This window comes from Anolis sagrei, chromosome 3 (genome assembly GCF_037176765.1).
Source record: "Anolis sagrei isolate rAnoSag1 chromosome 3, rAnoSag1.mat, whole genome shotgun sequence".
NCBI classification, from domain to species: domain Eukaryota; kingdom Metazoa; phylum Chordata; class Lepidosauria; order Squamata; family Dactyloidae; genus Anolis; species Anolis sagrei.
The window spans coordinates 184,867,923-184,885,963 of NC_090023.1; the positions used below are offsets into that span (position 1 = coordinate 184,867,923).

An 18,041-nucleotide genomic window follows, 5' to 3' on the forward strand; every position below is an offset into this window, starting at 1 on the left:
GAGGGAGGAGGCCAATCTAATATCCCCAGGAAGGGTTCCACAGCCGAGAGGCCACCACTGAGAAGGCCCTGCCCCTCGTCAGGCAGAATCAAGAGCAGGGCCTCCCCAGATGATCTTAAATTCCTGGAAGGTTCGTAAGGGGAGACACGTTCAGATACGTACGTTGGGCCAGAACTGTTTAGGGCTTTATAGGTTAAAGCCAGCACTTTGAATTGTGCCCGGTAGCAAATTGGGAGCCAGTGGAACTGGCGCAATAGCAGAGTTGTATGCTCCCTGAGAGCCGCTCCCGTTAGTAGCCTGGCTGCCACCTGCTAGACCATTTGAAGCTTTTGAACAGTTTTGAAAGGTAACCTCAGGTAGAGCATGTTGCAGTAGTCTATATGGGATGTATACACTACTGCACATTAAAATTCAAATAACAACATCACAACACAATATAAAACAACCAGATATATAACACAATGTAATAAAAGAAAAAACAATCGAGCAACAACCAGTGGCCAGAAATAGTAACAGTTTCCGGTCTCCGGAGGGCAGGCTGGTGCAAATCAAATTGTGAGGACAGGGCTAATTGATAAAGTGCAATTACCAGATTGATGGGGAGATATTGGAAATATATTGATACATATATTGTATGTACTTTAGAAGCACTGAAATGTAAGTAAAATCAAGTGCTCACTGTATTAGAAAGCCGAGCTGACAGGCCAGAAATAATGCTGAAGGAGATCTGTGTTGAAAGGGGGAAGAGAAGGGGGTCGTGTTATCGATACAGAGACTAGTACAGCATAGCACAGGCTATACCATCATATTTCTAAGTAAGCAATCTCTCTCCCTCCTGACAGGTCAAAGTAGGCCCCTTTGATGAATGTAAGCTGTAAACTGCTTTTAGAAAAAAAGTATAGATACATGCCCCTTGCACGTAGAAGATAGAATTTGATATTTCTATTATTCTCAAGGAGCCCTCGGTGGTGCAGTGGGTTAAAGCGCTGAGCTGCTGAGCTTGTTGACTGAAAGGTCACAGGTTCAATTCCAGGGAGCGGTGTGAGCTTCCGCTGTCAGCTCTAGCTTCTGCCAACCTAGCAGTTCGAAAACATGCAAATGTGAGTAGATCAATAGGTACCGCTCCAGTGGGGAAAGGTTGTGATCAGATAGGTACATTCTATCACATGTGGTGGACCTGTAAGGAGACATCAAAATATTGGTCATTGATTCATGAGGAGATACAAAAAAATATTAAGTTTAAAAAGAACCCGGAGTATTATCTATTAGGCTTTACTGACTTGGAACTACAACTTGGCGAAAATGAAGATAAACTATTTACATATATTACAACAGCACTAGAATTATTTTTGCAAAATCTTGGAAACAAGAACAAATCCCTGCTATTGATGAGTGGTTGGATAAGGTAAGAGAAATAAGAGATATGGATGAGCTAACTTTTTTATTAAAGATAAATACCGGGAAATCATTGAAAGGACAGATTGGGTCCTTTTCTATGACTATGAAAAAAACAGAAAAAGGAAAGATACAAAGAAGATGTAAATGTAACAACGAAGTAAAAAGTAAAAGTAAAAGATAAGAAGATCCTGAGGCTGGAATGGAAGTCATCTTTTTTGTTTTTCTCATCGGTTTTCTCTCTCTCTCTCCCTCTCTTTTTCTATCCTTTTCCTACTTTGCTTTCCTCTTTTGAATATTCCCCCTCTTTCCATGTATCTATATCTAAACTAACTAATAAAAATATTTTTAAAAAATAGGTACCAGCAGGAAGGTAACTGCGCGCCATGCAGTCATGCCGGCCACGTGACCTTGGAGGTGTCTATGGACAACACTGGCTCTTTGGCTTAGAAATGGAGATGAGCACCACACCCCCGAGTCAGCCATGACTGGACTTAATGTCAGGGGACAACCTTAACCTTTTTATGATGCTTAAGGTGATGTAGTGATGATGTTAACGTATATAGAAGCATGTTTCTTTGTTTGCCTGCATTTGAAGTTGTATAAAAGAAAAGTCTATGCCTTTATCTTCACTCTGGTTTGCTTTTGGATGAGAGTCCACACCAAAGTCCCAGCTGGAAATAAAGCCGTACTTTTCTGCCTACAAAAGGATCGCTCTTGGTGTGCTGTCGCACGCTGGGCCTGTGCATAAGACTGTAGACAGGACATACATTCTGTGTGCCCAACGGGACGCCGGGGCTGCCTCAGATTAAAGGCCCTTGGATTTCTTTAAAACAGAGTCTTTAGATTGCTTAAAGGTTCAACAAAGTTCTTTATTATTGAAAATAAACAGGTACTTTAAGGCTTTCTTAATAGTCTATTGGCTCTCTCTCAATCTTGTCCACAGGGAACAGGCACTATCTTCATAAACTGTACATTAACTAATGGGGAAATCCTTAACTTCTAATCTGGGCAGTCTGTCTTTGCCTCTGTTGGCGTGGAGCCCCTGCACCCGGTACCAACTGCTTCTGGCTTCCGCGAGTGACCCTTACCAAGCAGAGCTTTGTAGACTTCCAGAGGAAAAAGGAGTTTCGGTGATGGCTGGCTGAAGTCCCTCAGCAAAGGAGCTGTAAGGCTGTATGATCCTCGGCCAAGCTGTGGGCTGTATAACCCCGGCCAAGCTGTAGAAGACGAAGCTTTCTACAGGAATTCTTGGTTTTATGTCCTGTATGAAAGGCTTCTCTGTGTGGACTGGCCCAAAATGGCTCCTATTCCCTACAAAACCCAAAAAGGGACCAGGGAACTTAACTATAATTGACAGGTGGCTTGCCAAAAGAAGCCACCTATCCGCAGAGTCCCTGAAACTTAGGACTACAACAAACATTAAATGCAAAGCAAACAAAATTGGAGCTCCTGGTACAGCTGTACCTGCACACTTGGTATTATCTCTCCTATGTGCTGCTATAAGATGACAAAACTAGGGTTAAAGGCCGATATAGAGTGGAACATTATAACTTTGAGCAGTATCTACAGTATCATTTGCCCAAAGCATTTCCCTTGTTCATCTCTAATAACAGAGTGGCTTTATGATAAGGGCTGTGAAGTCGTACCTTCTGGATACAAATTCTGTTCTGCTTCCTGACTCTTACCTCTGCCCTTATCTTTTAAAACACAAAGGATGCACCCGTATGATTTCTCCATTGAGATACAAAACTAGCATATAATGCTAATGGTGGAGGAAACGCACGCGGAGTGCTTCTCAGTGGAGCATGGCTTAGATTCTCAGCTGCTGCAAATTGCCTGGGCCCTGTGCCTATTCCAATATGCTCCTCTGCTTCTTGGCAGCCTCCTGGAAAGAGACCGACAGTCATCCCACCAGTACAGTATAAAGAACCTTAAAGATGCAGACGGTGGAGTCTGAAGACGATGATTCAGCTTGGTGAGGTAAATGTCCACCAATCCAGGAACTGTATTTGTGCCCACAAACATGAAAAGAACCAAAGGGCGGGAGAGGCGTGAACATTGGAGCTTTGCCTTAAATGTAAGCATTTTGTTTCGGGTTACTGACTTTGAATAAGATGCTTTGTAAGCAGGTAGCTTTCCATACCTCAGAGGCAGGAGGATGACTTCCAGGTTATATATTTGTCCCAATGTCATTCGGTTGGAATCTAGACTATGTTTATTTCTTTGCCTTTGTGGTTAATTTACGATCAGAGATACTTAGCTCAATTTCACTGACTCCATGTGATATAGGGATTCAAACTGGGGAAGGCAATTCAAGGACATTTGATTTTCCACCCCTCCAACGTCATCTATATAAATAAAAATTTTATGTGCGTTTGTGAGATTAACATAACTCAAAAAAACACCAGATGAATTGACACCAAATTTGGACAAAATACACTTATCAGGCCAACAAAGTGACAAAAACTAAAAAAAAAACACTGAAAAACACAACGGAAGAGACTTTAAAAGCCCCAAAAAATTAAAAAATTACAACGCATGCGCAAAACCATATATATACACACATACACACAAAACACATATACACAGACTGGGCCAGAGCAACGCGTGGTAGGGGACAGCTAGTAGAATCATAGAATCATAGAGTTGGAAGAGACCTCGTGGGCCATCCAGTCCAGCCCCCTGCTAAGAAGCAGGAAAATCGCATTCAAAGCCCCCCTGACAGATGGCCATCCAGCCTCTGTTTAAAATCCTCCAAAGAAGGAGCCTCCACGACACTCCAAGGCAGAGAGTTCCACTGCTGAACAGCTCTCACAGTCAGGAAGTTCTTCCTAATGTTCAGATGGAATCTCCTTCCTTATTGTTTGAAGCCATTGTTCCGCCCCTAATCTCCAGGGCAGCAAAAAACAAGCTTGCTCCCTCCTCCCTATGAGTTTCTCTCACATATTTATACATGGCTATCATGTCTCCTCTTAGCCTTCTCTTCCGAAAACTAAACATGCCCAGCTCTTTTAGCCGCTCCTCATAGGGTTTGTTCTCTAGACCCTTGATCTCCCTTCAATTGTGGTGCCCAGAATTGGACACAGTATTCCAGGTGTGGTCTGACCAAGGCAGAATTTGTATCAGGAGATATGGTCTTGTAGATAATTTTGATTTCTAGATTGTGTAACATCAGTTGTAGCCACCAGGTCCAGCTTTGCCTCCTAGTCATGGTGAAATGTACAGTAGGTGTGTATCCAGTCTCTGTACATTATACGGCCAAGGAAGAGGGATCTGCTTTATCCTTAAGACAGAGGGGAAATTGTTAGATGTGCAACAATGCTTAGCAATGAAGAATGCCTCAGTGGTAATAGGGTTTTTTGGTCCTCTCTTCTTAATTACCTATCATAACTGCACTAGGGTGGCACAGTGGGTTAAACCTTGTCCTGGCAGGACTGAAGGCCGACAGGTCGGAGGTTTGAAACCGAGGAAAGCACGGATGAGCTCCCTCTATCAGCTCCAGCTCCCCATGCGGCAACATGAGAGAAGCCTCCCACAAGGATGGTAAAACATCAAAACATCCGGGCGTCCCCTGGGCAACATCCTTGCAGATGGCCAATTCTCTCATACCAGAACTTAACTTGCTGTTTCTTAAGTTGCTCCTGATGCAAAAAATAAATATATGATTGCATTGTGATGTAAACGGATACTTAATGATGTTTTTCACCTCTTCCCTCCTGTCCTCTCTCACTTCTTTCTTAGAATAAAGCTAGTTTAAATTGGGTAACTTTCCTATCTTTAAACGAGTTCCCATAAAAAAACTTTTAATTTGTTTCTCCAAACCATTGATTTCTCTGTTCTTTAATTAGGACCTCAAGCCATGCCATATAACCTCTATCACAAATCTGTTCCTTGTTTCCCTGTTGAGCAATTATAACTAGATATTGCTTAGTGGGCCATAACAACCAGAAGTTATCTTAATGTCTAAACATTTTGGTCAATATGTTGTGTGAGGAGGTATCTAATGTCTCTTTGTGCAACACCTAAAAATGTTTATGTTGGCATAAGTCTCCAAGTGAGTTCTGGTCTGTACTTCCCAGGCATTGAATGGACTAGATGCGTGGGTGGAAAGGGTAGAATTAGGATTTAAGGGAGAAAGGCTTAGTTAAATCCAGGCCCATATGATGTGTTATGACATCCAGCATAATGTAGTGGTTCTAAGTATTGGACCATGACTCTGGGAAATTCAAATCTATGTTCAGTAATGCAAACCCAAGGGATGACCTTGTGCAAATCATACTAACAGCCCTGTCAGAATCACCACCAGAATCATGGTGATCCTAGCAGCACTCACTCAGGAGGCTTGGGGACATATCATCCCACGTCTCGCACCATTCTGGCTTCCTTCCTCACTCATCACATGGGAGGAAGTGTCTGCTGGCTGGCTTGCTCCATTGAGGGCAATGCAACACGAGATGCCTCCCATGTTGCCACTGTCGGCTTTTTCTTTTGGTGGTGACTCCAGTTCTGCCACAGTTTTGCCCTGGAGCCACCCCGGAAATACTTTTCCCATGTGTAGTGGGAGCCAGCAAACTCTGTGGCAAAGCTTTAGCACAACTGGAGTTGCCGCCAAAATTTGCCGGGTATGATAAGGTTTTAAGTGTCAGCGGAAGGTAGTAGTAAACCCCTTCTGAAGAAATCTTGCTAAGAAAACTCTATGATACATTTACCCTATGATTACCATAAGCTGGAAACTGTTCAAAGACACAACAACAACAACAACAACAACAACAACAACATGCACTAGATCAGTGGTTCTCAAGCTTCCCAATGCAGCGACCCCTTAATACAGTACCTCAAAATTATTTTCGTTGCTACTTCATAACTGTAATTTTGCTACTGTTACAGATTGTAATGTAACAATAATATATCTGATATGCTGAATGTCTTTTCATTCACTGGACCAAATTTGGCAAAAATACACAATACGCCCAAATTTGAATACTGGTGGGGTTGAAGGGGATTGATTTTGTCATTTGGGAGTTGTACTTGCTGGGATTTATAGTTAACCTACAATCAAAGAGCATTCTGAACTCCACCAACGATGGAATTGAACCAAACTTGGCACACAGATCTCCCATGACCAACAGAAAATACTGGAAGGGTTTGGTAGGCACTGACCTTGAGTTTGGGTGTTGTAGTTTACCTACATCCAGAGAGAACTGAGAACTCAAACAATGACAGATTTGGACCAAACTTGGCACAGATACTCAATATGCCCAAATGTGAACACTGGTGGAGTTTGAGGAAAATAGACCTTGACATTTGGGAGTTGTAGTTTCTGGGATTTACAGTTCACTGACAATCAAAGAGCATTCTGAACCCCACCGACCATAGAATTGGGCCATACTTCCCACACAGAACCCTCATGACCAACAGAAAATACTGTGTTTTTGGATGGTCTTTGGCGACCCCTCTGACCCCCAGGTTGAGAAACAGTGCACTAGTTAGTTCTTTAACTTGTCTCTTGGCAATACAGATGACTCAGGGAGGCAATTTGTTTCTCAATGAATACAATTTTATTAAAATTACCGGCATGGTACATGAAAACATTCCCATGTATCCAAACCACTGAGGGAAAAGGTTTAGAACAAAAGGGAAAGGAAACCTCATAATCTGGCATGTGTCTGCTCAGAACAGACATAGCCTTCTTACATCAGAATCTCAAAACAGCAATGCATCATTTCTTGTTGCATCATTTACTATAGGCGTTTAAAAAACAGCTCTCCAGAGATTTCGGAAATTGCTCCTTTTTATCGTAACAGTAAATAACTTTCCATTTTGTCATCAAATGTTATGCTGCTGTGATTGCATTCCCTTTAATGGCTGCCTGACCCAGACATTTTGTAAGGTTTCCCAGTCCCTTATCTTCATGCCAGAAAAAATGTACCCTATTAAATCTCTGTATGAGTACAGGCCACTGCTGCAAACGCGGAAGCAAACAACTACACGTTTTTGTAAAGGAGAGAATGGAGGGAGTCAACCACAATGTCACAGCTAGCATTAAGCAGCAGTGCTCACTGTGGGCTGCTATTTGGGGATTTCTCTGAGGGCCAAGAGATTAATTATTTAATTTATTATTGCATTCTTACTGCCATTTTGTTGTGGCCCCATGTGCCAGACTAACTTGGCTGACCTTTGTTTCTGTTCTTTCTTCTCCACTTCAAAAAGCATAATGGTTTTGGTCAAGCAACATAATGTCTTGTAGGCAGGGGTATAATACTGCTTGTGCCGCTCAATAAAAAAGTGTTATCGATGAGAGGGGTGAAACTTGCGACCTTATCACATGAGCAAAATTGCCCGTCCTATGACAGTTTCACCTTACTTCAGGCATGGAGCCCACCAGATCCCATCACATGATGTAGATCTACTTCCAGCAAGGCTCCGTGCCTGAAGTGAAGTGAAACTGTTGTAACAGGCAGCAGCAAGAACATGGGAGGTTCCCCATGTTCCATAGAGAAGAATGGGGGGAAGCTGAGTGGTCAGGCCCGTAGCCAGGATTTCGTTTCGGGGGGGGGGGCTGAATTTTTTTCAGGGGGGGTTTCGGGGGGGGCTGAGTTTCGGGGGGGGGGGGCTGAGTCTGAGTGAAAGAGGGTCTAGCCTAGCAAACCTTTTCTATCATTACCCCAATACCCCCATGCATATGGGATATATTGAGTATGGTGATCAGATCATGATATGAATAAACATAACAGTTTAAATAATGCACCAGTAAGGCCTTTTCATGAACCACCATGAGAATTTGGGGGGGGGGGGCTGAAGCCCCTCAAGCCCCCCCCCCCCGGCTACATGCCTGTGAGTGGTGATACTTCCACCCATGGAATGAGGTACAAGATGATGTGGGTGATGCAAGTGGGGCATGGGTTCACCACACCCCACACCAGATTTGTCACAATCCCCCTGCTTCAGCCCCCCCCCCCCCCAAGTCTCATGGTGGTTCGTGAAAAGGCCTTACTAGTGCATTATTTAACTGTTATGTTTATTCATATCATGATCTGATCACCATACTCAATATATCCCATATGCATGGGGGTATTGGGGTAATGATACAAAAGGTTTGCTAGGGTAGACCCTCTTTCACTCAGACTCAGCCCCCCCCCCCCCCCCTCGAATCAAACTCAGCCCCGAATCAAAATCCTGGCTGCGGACCTGGTCCTGGCTTTTCCACTTCTTCCACTTTTGCCATGGCTCAATGGCCAACCATTGAGTTATAGCAAAAGGTTAGGTATGGACTTCCCTTTTCCACCATGGTCTTCATCCAAACTGGGGGTGCCCTCACAACTGTCTCAAGAAAAAGTACATTTTTCTGGGTTATCCAGTTACAAATCTTCCTTATTGAGTCTCCTCAGGGAGATAGGGCGAAATACAAATAATTATTATATGCCTGTGAAACATGGACTATGTGCAGACATAACATGTAACTCCTGGAATGATTCCATCTTGGGAAGACAGGCAGACAAATGTCAGCATGCTGGAAGAAGCAAAGACGACCAGCATTGAAGCAATGGTCCTCTGCCATCAACTCCACTGGACCAGCCACGTTGTCCGGATGCCCGATCACCGTCTCCCAAAGCAGTTGCTCTATTCCGAGCTCAAGAATGGAAAACGGAATATTGGAGGACAGGAAAAGAGATTTAAAGGTGGGCTCAAAGCTAACCTTAAAAACTGTGGCATAGACACCGAGAACTGGGAAGCCCTGGCCCTTGAGCACCCTATCTGGAGGTCAGCTGTGACCAGCAGTGCTGTAGAATTTGAAGAGGCACAAATGGAGGATGAAAGAGTAAAACATGCTAAGGGGAAGGCGCATCAAGCCAACCCCGACTGGGACCGCCTTCCACCTGGAAATTGCGAGAGAACATGCGGGTCAGCAATACAGCCCCACAGTCACCTACATACCAACCGCCAGGACACCACACTTGGAGGACAATCTTACTCAGACAATGAGGGATCGTCTAAGTAAGTAAGCGTTGTTGTTGTTATTGTTACTACTGCTGCTATTTCAGGTGCTTTCTGTTGTGTGCTCTGAACTCATTTCCAGCATATATCTACCCTAAGGCACGCCTATCACAGGTCGAAGAAGATTTGCAGCTACCTTCCTTTTAGTCTGAAAAAGTGTGAGTTGCTCAAGGCTACCTGAGGTGTTTACACAATCTAGCAAAAATTTGAAACCATAATGCAATTTTGCTTGTAAGTGAAAATATTCTGGGCGTTCACATTAAAGGGTAGCATTTTGTATTCTTATCCAGAAGAGTCCTGCTGTGAAGACAACACCAATATCAGTCAGCCTTAGCCATTGCACACTGGCTCTGAGCTGTCTGTAGACAATAAAACCTATGGCACATGTCATGTATTCTATGTTTTCCTTCCTCTGGCAGCACTGTTAACAATAACTGTCTCAAAGGAATCCTGCTGCTCAAATTATGCCTGAGTTGTCAGGACTTTTCAAAGCCAGGTAATCTTCCACAGCTTGTGACATTCTCAAAATGTTCAAATGCAAAGAACCTCAGTGAAAAATTGCAAAGAATAACTTTACCAGCAACAAATGGAGGGGGCGGAAAACTTGTGTGGCGCTATAATGCTTTCAGGTATGTAGATTGAAGCTATGGTCATAAATTGAGAATTACCGTTACTCCCTCTGCATGTGAAATAGAGATTAGACTCTCTGCCTTACCATAAACATGGAAGAGATTTTTAATCACCTCGACATGCTGCTTTAGAGCAGTAGTTCCCAACCTTTTTTGACCAGGGGCCACTCTCCAACATTAGTACCAAAAGGGTTACAAATCAGTTTTTAATCAAGTTTAGATTTGGTTTGGTTATTTGGGGTTCTGATTCAGAAAATTGCATTGGATAGACCACATTAGCTCTAGTTTCTGATACAGAACATATGCCATCCAGTAGTCACCATCTGCTCGCCCACAGAAAACATATTTAATAATCTAGAGCTGATATGGTAGTAGTAATCTTTCGTGGGTAGTCAGTCTCTCCCCTCCCAAAATCCCAATTGCCTCGGCACTATAAGAGGGTTTCATGAGACCAGTCGCCCTCGTTGCCACATGGTTTTGAGGCAACAGTGTAGTAATGGTGAGGCCACAGACCATATTTTCATTCTTGCAGACCAGTGGTGGTCCATAGACCACAGGCTGGGAACTACTGCTTTAGAGGTTACTAGCTGTGCCCTGCCACGCGTTGCTGTGGCCTGTAGTAAGAATTTTCGAAGTAGAGGTAGATATCTGGACTGTTATGAAAGAGAGGAACCAACCTATTCCTTCCCCCCTTTTTTCTTTCCCTTCCCCTTTTTCTCCTTTCTTCCTTCTCTACCTGTTTCTTTCATTCCTTCTTTCACTCTTTGGTTTCATCCTTCCTTCTCTCTTTCCTTCCTTCTCTCTTTCCTTCCTTCCCTCCCTCCCTCTTTCTCTACTTCTTCCTTTGTCTCATTTCTTCCTTCCCTGTTTCCTTGCTTCTTTCACTTTTTATTTCCTTTTCTCCTTCCTTCTTTACCTCTTTCCTGCCTTTCCTTTCATTTCTACTTATCTTCTTCCTTCCTTCCTTCCTTTCTTCAGTACCTTTCTTTCCTTCCTTCTCTCCTTCCTGCCTTCCCTCCTTCCTTCCTTCTAGTCTGTTCTCCTCCAATAACACGGTAGAGTCCCTTCTAACTCTATTCTATAAGTCTATCTATAGTAATATATAATAGTAACATATTATATAGTAATACATATAACAATAATATATATAATATTTATGTATTATATAGCAGTATATATAATAGTAATATAAAAAGTATTGTAATTATATATGTGTGTGTGTGTGTGTGTGTGTGTGTTTAAGCCACTCATTACGACATGAGCATTTATATATATATAGATTAGGATAGGATTGCCAAGTTAGAAGCAATCTAACTCTCAGGCTCTAACTCTCAGGACCTAAAACTAGAAACTGGAGGTGTTACCCAGTGAAATCACAGAAGGTGAGCCTTGGTGATATCACAAGGCACTTTAAGCACAGAATATACAATTGAAATATAAAAATACTAGGTTCATAATGTTGGAAATGAAACACCTATTATATGGATTTCAGAGATTTTCTTTCTGAAGCACAACAACTGTCTACATTTTGAAAACTCTTAGGACTTTATCACACTGTCCCTTCATGCCATGGTGCTCTATTTGAAATTTGCTCCAGCCATTCTCACAAGAGTAGTTAATAGTGGTCTCTGTCATACTCTTGATGCATTTGCACTTTAATGTTATCATTTGCATAGCTTTTCCTCTAGATTGATGGTATTATTTCTCATTCCTCTGCCCTGCTCCTCACTTTATTTATTTATTTATTTATTTATTTATTTACCATACTTATATACCGCCTTTCTCAGCCTGAAGGTGACTCAAGGCGGTTTACAGTCGGCAATCAATTCCCCCAACAACATAAAATATAATTACAAACATTAACATATAATATAGGCCATATAAAAACAGTAGAAACAATAAAAACAATAAAAACACAAGTCCTCAGCATCTCATTATTAAAATCATTTTCCAGTCGCATCGTCTAATCGTTCCGTGGATCTAAATTAGCCTGTTACACTGCATTTGCAGATGCTTGCTCAAAAAGCCAGGTTTTAACTCTTTTTTGAAATGTTAGGAGGGAGGGAGGGAGGGGGTGATCTGATATCCCTAGGGAGGGCATTCCATAGCCGAGGGCCACCACTGAGGAGGCCCTGTCTCTCGTTCCCGCCGATCGCATCTGCAAAGGAGGCAGAACCGAGAGCAGGGCCTCCCCAGACGATCTTAAGTTCCTAGTTGGTTCATAGGGAGATTGGTTCATCTGTCTATCTATCTATCATCTATCTATCTATCTATCTATCTATCTATCTATACACACACACACACACACATATATATAGGCAGCTATGATGTCATAAAGGTAGAGAGGAATGATACCATTACAGTGCTTTTGCATTATAGCATAATGGCAACAGTGGGCAGGGCTACCTAGCAAGTATAGTATTATTGCCTCATAACAAAATGGCAGCAGCATTTGTATGCCCTTAAAGTATGAAGTTTTTTCTACAAGGGGTCATCTGCAGCTTTTGACCCAGGAATTAGCAAAGAAGAGTATTCCAGATGCAAAGGGAGTGATCCAGATGAGCAGAACTATTGATCCTACTGTTTTGGGGGGTTTTTTTGTCGTGTCAGGAGCGACTTGAGAAACTGCAAGTCGCTTCTGGAGTGGGAGAATTGGCCGTCTGCAAGGACGTTGCCCAGGGGATGCCTGGATGATTTGATGTTTTTATCACCCTTATGGGAGGCTTCTCTCATGTCCCCGCATGAGGAGCTGGAGCTGATAGAAGGAGCTCATCTGCTTCTCCCCGGATTCGAACCTGCGACCTGTCGGTCTTAAGTCATGCCGGCACAGGGGTTTAACCACTGCGCCACCGGGGGTTCTATATTTGCTCCATTGCAGTTGTTAACAACTTACATCTTAGTATAAAGAATAGGCTACTCTTCCCTCTGAAAGTGATACCAACCGGGGCTGTTGTAGGTTGTTTCGGGTTATATGGCCATGGTCTAGAAGCATTCTCTCCTGACGTTTCGCCTGCATCTATGGCAAGCATCCTCAGAGGTACCTCACTACCTCTGAGAATGCTTGCCATAGATGCAGGCGAAATGTCAGGAGAGAATGCCTCTAGACCATGGCCATATAGCCCGAAAAAACCTACAACCCCCCAGTGATTCCAGCTGGTGCAGTGCTTACATCTTGCCCGCTGCTGTCTGTGCATATATTCCTTTCTGTTTTGCCCTTTAGAATTCAAAGGAATTGCAAATGGTTGGTATCACTGCATTGTTGAAGGCTTTCATGGCCGGAATCACTGGGGGGTTGTAGGTTATTTCGGGCTATATGGCCATGGTCTAGAGGCATTCTCTCCTGACGTTTCGCCTGCATCTATGGCAAGTATTCTCAGATGTAGTGAGGTACCTCTGAGGATGCTTGCCATAGATGCAGGAGAAACATCAGGAGAGAATGCCTCTAGACCATGGTCATATAGCCCAAAAAAACCTACAACAACCCCGGTTGGTATCACTTTCAGAGGGAAGAGTAGCCTATTCTTTATACTAAGATGTAAGTTGTTAACAACTGCAATGGAGCAAATATTTTCTCATGCTAGAGGAATGCTTTCAAATATAATCACAGCTCAATGGGTATTAAAATATTGCTCACTTGGGAACACATATAGTTAAGTAACTGATCTCTACGGCTCCAGCCAAGCAGCCTGGATGAATAAAAATAAAAATGTTTATGATTATGCTATTTCACTTCTAGATTAAAGTTTATTGAGTGTTGCAAATCATTTCGTTTATGCTTATGAATTTTAGTGGAAGCAGGTAAGGAAGATAATAGTTGTAGCTGTCACGAAACCCAAAGGAAGATTTCCTCTAAAGGTCAGGACCAGTTGTATCATTAGGCACAATGAAGGAACTATCTGAACTGGCAGTTGCTGGGAGAAGTAGCAAGTAGTCCTGTATGCAGTATTTGTTTCTTCCATTTCATTTGTTGTTTTGTTCCTTTTGTTTCATTTGGGAGCATGAAACGGTAACCCCCCTACAGTACAAAATAAGCCCAAAATTGAAAGAAAGCATGAACGGTTACAGTCTATTCATCTTATTTTTGGGCCACATGGTGCTCCTCATGCTCCTCACTGAGCATTGCTGCGTGTTAGTATTACCTCTGAGCTCTTCCTATTGGGTCAATAGGAAGATAAGAATGGCGTCTGCCTCACCTGCTGCCTGCCTACCTCACCTCGCCCGCTGCTCTGCAGACAAAGGGGAAAGCATCACAGAAATACTGGTATTTTAAGCCCTATCTTTAAACTCAGTTCTTTTCTGAAGACCGAGGGGAAACATCTCAAAATTAGTGTATTTCTAGGTGCAAAGATTACTGCAGATGCAGACTGTAGCCAGGAAATCAGGAGACGCTTACTTCTTGGGAGGAGAGCAATGTCCAATCTCGATAAAATAGTGAAGAGTAGAGACATCACTCTGGCAACAAAGATCTGCATAGTCAAAGCCATGGTATTCCCCGTAGTCACCTATGGATGTGAGAGCTGGATGAAAGGTAAGGCTGAGCGAAGGAAGATAGATGCTTTTGAACTGTGGTGCTGGAGGAAAGTTCTGAGAATGCCTTGGACTGCAAGAAGATCAAACCAGTCCATACTTAAGGAAATAAAGCCTGTCTGTTCATTGGAGGGAAGGATAGTAGAGGCAAAGATGAAGTACTTTGGCCACATCATGAGAAGAAAGGAAAGCTTAGAGAAGACAATGATGCTGGGGAAAATGGAAGGAAAAAGGAAGAGGGGCCAAGCAAGAGCAAGATGGATTGATGGGATCCTTGAAGTGACTGGATTGACCTTGAAGGAGCTGGGGGTGGTGATGGCCGACAGGGAGCTCTGGCGTGGGCTGGTCCATGAGGTCACGAAGAGTTGGAAACGACTGAACAAATGAACAACAATAACAAAAGCCCTGTCTTTAAATTCAGTTCTTTTCTTCAGATGGAGGGGGAAATACCACAAAAATAGTGGTATCTTAAGCAACTGATTCTTTTAATCCAGATCGTAATGAAAGATATAAGGACAAACCATGCCATGGCCAAAAATGATGGGAAGGGAATCTCTCCCCCCCCCCCCCCCCCCAATTGCCACCAGTTAAAGAAGTGAAATAGTGGGGCTGGAATGGACACTGGACTGTGTGTGTGGTGCGTGGAGCATCTTTGACATTTGGAAAGAAGGAATGGTGCCCTGCCCTGCCTCCCTCCTGCTGCTGCTCCTGGAGAAATTAGAGGATAAGGCCAGCGGGGGAAAAGAGATTTTGTTTAAGTTTGTTGAATACGGCTAGATTGTAATACCATTTCCGCACACTTTCAAGCAAATTACCACTGGCTGCAGCAGGTGCCCTCGCCGCCATCTTGACCTCCGAGAAGCGCAACTTGGACTTCTGCGAGATGATACAATGTATGAAGATGTGAAGGAAGCACTAAAGAGACTTCCTGAAGATAAGTACAATGAGAGAATATTTCATATCAAGAGGGCATTAGACTTGTCCATGAGGCAACAGATCCTTCCTAAAGAACAGTGGGTAAAATATGAAGAGGATCAACCATATCTGTGGCCATACCTGAAAGAAGTCATTCATGAAAGATTCGAAAGAGAAGAATGGGATAAGAAATAATTGCTGCTGTTATTGGTTCGTTCAAGTGTTTGTTTCAAAAAATTAAATTATATGCTTCAGGTAGGGACATCTGTTGAGCACTGAGTATTAGGAAGAAATCTGTGCAACTCTTTGCTCACTGGTATGTGTTCATCCAGCTCAAATAAACATTACCAAATCTTGAAAAAAAAGAAAGAAATTTTAAAATCTCTAGAAATTGGGGGATGACCCAAACGTTATAAAACTCAGTTTGCTAAGAATGGTAGATGTGCTTTCCATGAGTGGCAATTTTCACCTCTGTAGCCCTAAAACTGAAGGGAAGGGGAGCCTGAGAAGCCCACCCATGTTGGCCAATGGTCCAAAAAAATTCATTTTTTTTGGACAAGGAACAAAAAAGCTCATTTAGCAAGGCGTCCATTTTTAGAAGGTGTGCAAAAATGAAGTGGGAGAGGGGCTATGAATGAAACAAACCAAAACGAATAGCGATTCCATACAAATGCACAAGGCTAGTAGTGAGATCTTCCAGTTCTTCGACCGATATCCCCTGACCTTTTATCTCTCTTGGAGGACAACAACATTGTGAGTAACTCACAACCTATCCTGAACCACTAAAATGCCTGGGCGCCCTTAGGAATGATGAGGAACTCTGTAGTATTACCAAGGATGAAGTACACTTCATGGCCAGATCAGTCATCTCCATACATGTCACAGAAAGTGTTCTTTATGTCAGCAGAAAAATGCCTTAAGACAGCCCCGTCTCAAGTACACCATTATTAACATAACTCTAGTGGGATAAGAGATCAGTTACTATCAACATGGTTGGCCTGCATAGTTCCCTATGAGTGAAAAACATTTGTCGCTATGGCTTCAAAGTTAGAGCACCATTGATGCAGAAATTCAAAGAGAGGAATTGTTTGTAGCTAGAAGGCTGACAAATTGTGAGTTTAATTTTTGCTTTTGAAACATTTATTAGCACTTGTTTGCCATTTGGAGATTAAAGTTGGTTGGCAGTTGAAAATTATCCATTGTAGCCGTGGAGGTTTGGTTCTGGGATTCCTGTACAGATACAAACAGATGCATCAGCGTGTCCACATTCACATTGCCACCATTTAATAATGTGGGGTGTAATGGCCTGTGGTCAGTTGAATTTGTGGATCCACAGTCACAGGTCCAGAAGGTCCAATGTATATCCTTTATGTGGCTCTAAAACATAATTTAAAAAAACAGCATCTCATAAATGTTTACCATCAATAACCTATAACCACAAACCACTTGCTAGCTTCTATCAATCTGCAACACTTAAAATACCTCCTCCCTCCACTAATCCTCCTCAAGAGTCACCATCTGTCTCATCTACTCATTAATCCTTCACATCACACTCTAATTTCTATTTTTTTTAAAGTTCTTAGAACAGGGGTCCTCAAACTTTTTAAAAAGAGGGCCAGGTCATAGTCCCTCAAACTGTTGGAGGGCCGGATTATAATTTGGAGGGGGAAAAAACACGAATGAATTCCTATGCACACTGCACATATCTTACTTGTAGTGCAAAAAACACTTTAAAACAATACAATAATTAAAATGAAGAACAATTTTAACAAATATAAACTTATTAATATTTCAGTGGGAAGTATGGGACTACTTTTGGCCGATGAGAAAGAATTGTTGTTGTTGTTGTGTGCTTTCAAGTCGTTTCAGACTTAGGTTGACCCTGAGCGAGGGCTGGGTAAATGACCTTGGAGGGCCGTATCCGGCCCCCGGGCCATAGTTTGAAGACCCCTGTCTTGGAATAATAGAATCATAAAGTTGAAAGAGACCACATGGGCCATCCAATCCAAACTCCTGCCATGAAGGAAAGCACAAAGTACCTCTAACAGATGGCCATCTAGCCTTGGTTAAAAATCTCCAAAAAAAGGCGCTTCCCCTCACATCTTCATTTATCCATTATTATAGAGTTGGGATATAGTCTCCTGCCTTAAATGGCTACTATCTTTATAGTAGCCATTTAAGGCAGGAGACTATATCCCAACTCTAGGACATTTTACCGAATATACTCGAGTATAAGCCAACCCAAATATAAGCTGAGACATCTAATTTTACCACAATAAACTGGGAAAACAGATTGACTCGAGTATAAGTCAAGAGGTGGGAAATGCAGCAGCTACTGGTAAATTTCAAAATAAAAATAGATACCAATTCAAATACAGTAATTGAGGCATCAGAAGGTTAAATGTTTTTGAATATTTACATAAAACTATAATTTAAGATAAGACTGTCCAACTCTGATTAAACCACTATTCTAACCTTCTTCAATGTAAATGTGCTTACGTATCCTTCCACTAATAAGAAATAGAGAAAAATAAGAAATGTAACAATAATAGAGTAAAATAATGAAACTGTAATAAC

The 18,041-nt window shown here is 42.4% G+C and overlaps 1 pseudogene; it reads left to right on the top strand.

The window, feature by feature from the left end:
- The first annotated feature begins 14,199 nt into the window (after positions 1 to 14,199).
- LOC132770160 (cytochrome b-c1 complex subunit 7 pseudogene) lies at positions 14,200 to 15,837 on the top strand (annotated as a pseudogene).
- The last annotated feature ends 2,204 nt before the right edge of the window (positions 15,838 to 18,041 follow it).